This window comes from Saccopteryx bilineata, chromosome 1 (assembly GCF_036850765.1).
Source record: "Saccopteryx bilineata isolate mSacBil1 chromosome 1, mSacBil1_pri_phased_curated, whole genome shotgun sequence".
Taxonomy (NCBI): domain Eukaryota; kingdom Metazoa; phylum Chordata; class Mammalia; order Chiroptera; family Emballonuridae; genus Saccopteryx; species Saccopteryx bilineata.
Window position 1 is genome coordinate 308,005,774 of NC_089490.1, and position 3,946 is coordinate 308,009,719.

At 43.3% G+C, this 3,946-nt stretch overlaps 1 non-coding gene across 1 annotated transcript; it reads left to right on the forward strand.

Moving 5' to 3' along the window:
• The first annotated feature begins 2,738 nt into the window (after positions 1-2,738).
• On the forward strand, positions 2,739-2,841 carry LOC136321651 (U6 spliceosomal RNA). Its single transcript, XR_010728796.1, has one exon. It is a non-coding gene; the product is annotated as a U6 spliceosomal RNA (small nuclear RNA).
• Positions 2,842-3,946: the final 1,105 nt, after the last annotated feature.

The window sequence follows — 3,946 nt, forward strand, 5'->3', positions numbered from 1 at the left end:
TGGGTCACAAGGCTCCAGCTGTCAGCCTGGAATTACCCTGCTCACTGTCCGGAGTCTCCAGTTTGCTGACTACAGGCCTTGGGACTTGTTAGTCTTCATAATCATGTGAAACAATTCCTTAGAATAACTCTCTATATCTATTTATCTGTTTATACCTATTAGTTTGGTGTCTCTGGTGAATTCTGTCTAGTCTTGTGCCCCAGAAGGGCTCCGGTGGGGAGATTAGCTGTGACACTGGGTTGCATGGAGGCAGGCAGGCCTCCCAACCTAGCATCAAATGGGAAAACATGTGTTTTCTGCTCTCTTCTTGCACAGACTCCTCCTCAGACGTTTTTCTTTCTCTCACAAAGCATTTCTTCAAATATATACATTGGCACCTACCTGGTAGAGAAACTATTTTTAGAATATGGGTATAGCAGCAAATGAAGCAAAGATCTCTGCTGTCACAACACTCGATTTCTACTGCAAATGTAACCAGAAAATCATATAGTATCTTATAAGATGAGAAATTCTATGAAAAAATAAGACATTGATCAAGGTGAGCAAGGTCAGGTGTATCCGGGTGGGAGGTGTGTAACAATGCTGAACGGGCGAGCTAGGAATGCCTTCATGGGGATGTGAGATCTGAGTGGACTTGAAGGAGGTGAAAGAGTGAGCCAACTAGATATTTGGGGGAAGAACATTCCAGACAGAAAGCAACCAATGCAAAGGTCCTAAGAGGCCAGGGTCCCTGGCACAGCAAGAGTGAAGGAAGACAGAGCAGCAGGAGATGGAAAGGAGGTAGCAGGAGGCTAGCTCATGTAGGGCTGCTGTAAAGACTTAAAGGGAAGCCATGGCAAGACTCTCTGCAGACAAGGGCATACTCCAATCTAGGTTTAAAAAGGACTTCTTTGGCTTTCTATTGAGAAGAGATTGTAGAGGGGCCAAGAATAGAAACCTGAATTTAAGAGGCTTCTATTGAAATCCAGGCCAGTGATGACAGTGGTCAGATTCCAGATGGAGTCAAGCAATAGGCCAAGATGCCCCACAGAGTGGCACAGGCAAGTTTCAGGGTCTTGGGTCCTTCTTCTCTCTGCCCAGGGATTTGCCCTAAGGACATCTACTCTCCTGGGTCCCCATCGGGAAATGCTTAATCATGACTAGGAATAGTCTTTATATGGAGGAAGCTGAGGAGGAGGATGAGAAGGCCAAGTTTTGTCACCTTCCCCAACATCTGGAGCTGCCATTGAAGGCTGATGATGCCATACAATGTCCTAGAACCGAGGTGGAAGGTAAGAAGGAGGGAGAAATAGTCGCTCCCTTAGGTAAGTGTTGTGCTGTCAAATGTTTAACAGCTGGCTCTCCAGAAATAAAAAAAATGTGAGTGTATGTGTAATCTACTGATATAAGGGCTATGTTGCATATATTTTTAAAATAATAATAAAATATACAGTATCTTTTATTATAAACTCTGTGTAGTAGTTGATTGGTTCTAACAGAATGATTCTGTTGATTTTTACAGAATTCATAAAGTCTGTTGACAACCTACATTTGCAATGGACAAATAAGTGTGGTTCCCACATGAATGTTGGTTAATATTTGCATTTACCTTAATGGGTCTAAAGAACATGGAACAACAAAGGTGTTTGTTGGAACTTCTTTGTCTGTCAATGATGGGAACGACTTTTTTTTGCTGCATCAGATAATAGTTTTCAATTACTGTGAGAGGCTTCTATCGAATACTGTGAGAGTATTTTCTCAGTTTTTTGTGCTATTTACAGCGTAATAATGACATGGACAATACACTTTGAAGTTTAATCTGCATTATTAAGATGTTCTCATCACTATTTTGAGTCTAAACAAATAACAAAACTATAAATGAAGGCCTGACTTACAGAATTTGCCAATTTTCATGTTGTGAATACTCCCACTGTAATGATTTTAAGGTAACATTATTGAATAAGGATTTGGAAGAGATGCTTAGTGGTGGGCTATTGTATAGTATTTCCAGCATACAGACAATCGATGTAAACAACCTCAAGAGCAGAGATAATAGTGAGGAAGTAATGAGTTTTGAATATTTATTACCTTTGTGTTTAGTATAATTTATTTAATATAAGTATACATAATTTAGGTTTTACTAATACTGTGTTTATCAACATAGTTTTTATCAGCTTTTCAAACTACTGAAAATTCCACAATTGACCCCTGCGACCCAACGCAAGCCAGCGCTGGCCCCCTACTCACTGTATAATGCTTGCACAGAAACCAGCCACTTTCCCAACTGAGATATCTGGTAGCTGCCTCTACCAAACAACGAGGAAACTGAGGCTAGGACAACTGACTCAAAACAAGGGGATCTTGCCTGATCTATAGTAGCGCAGTGGATATATCATCGACCTGGAATGCTGAGGTCACCAGTTCGAAACCCTGGGCTTGCCTGGTCAAGGCTCATATGGGAAGCAACAATGAGTTGATGATGCTTTCTACTCCTTCCCACCCCTTTCTCTTTCTCTCTCCTCTCTCTAAAATCAATAAATAAAATCTTTAAAAAAAAAATCCAACAAGATGGCCTCAGGGAAAAACATCCGGTATGGAGTGAGAGGAGGGTTACAGAAATCCCAGAGAGCCAGAGGAAGTTTCACACAAGGGCAGTGAGGATGGAGAGAGTTGTGGTTAAAGGACGTTCAAGCCCATGCCCACATCACCACCACCAGTTCCCTAACCTGCCTGGACCAGCCTCTTGGAATGAGGTCTTGGTTCTCTCTTCAGCAGCACATACTGAAATTGAAACAATACAGAGAAGATTAGCGTGGCCCCTGCGCAAGGATGACGCAAATTCAGGAAGTGTTCCATATTTGGAAAAAAAAAAAAAGGGGGATCTTGGTGGATCTTTATGGAAAGGCAGCTGCACCAAGTTGCAGAGGCTGTGGTTGGTTAACAAATTAGATTCAAATAAACACCAGTTAATGTAAATAACAAGTCTGTCCACAGGATGGAAGAACAGTCAGTGCCAGCTTCCTCAGTTGGGCTTGTCACATGGTCACAGTCAGTATATGGTGATCGGTTCCCCGCGAGTCAGGCTGAGCATCCAGCCCTGCTGGCCCAATGCACTGACTAGTATTTTATTGTCCCAGTACTTTGGAAAAGGCCGAGAGAGGGTTAGAGGAGCTGAAGCTGGGAACCCCAAGGTCACAAGTGAATCCGCCATTCAGTACCTGCTCTTTCCCGGGGAAGCCCCCTTGTGCCCTGTAAGTCCTCAGAATCCATTCCCATTTCCCAAGTTCCTTCTGCTTATCAGTGCAACCATGCCAGTTGACTCTCTGGGTCCCAGAAATGAAGGATGGTAGCAATGTCAGGCCCTCCTCAGCCTCACCGGGGCCACTCAGGTCCTGGACAGAGAGGGAGGAGGAGTATATAGTCCTGACCAACCAGGCAGGCTGAGCGGTGGTCGTGCATGTGCTCACTCGGAATTTGTCCTGGCTCAGAAGCTGAGGGCAGAGCAGGCCTCCTGAGCCTCTAGAGCGGTGGTAGTCAACCTGGTCCCTACCGCCCACTAGTAGGCGTTCCAGTTTTCATGGTGGGTGATAGCGGAGCAACCAAAGTATAAATAAAAAGATAGATTTAACTATAGTAAGTTATTTTATAAAGATTTACTCTGCAAAACTTAGCAAAAATCCGACATAAAGTACTTGGTAAGTAATTATTATTATATGCTTTCACTTGCTGTAACTCTGCTTTATAAATTTTATAAAGTAAAGTTATTTCCCTGCTTTATAAATCACCATTACTGTGGAACCGGTGGGCGGTTAGAAAATTTTACTACTAACAGAGATACAAAAGTGGGCGGTAGGTATAAAAAGGTTGACTACCCCTGCTCTAGATGCTGTAAGAGGGAAGGGTGGAAGAAGAGTGTAGCCAGGACTGGTCGGAGAGTGGCCCACACCTTGGTTTCTGTGCACAGAGG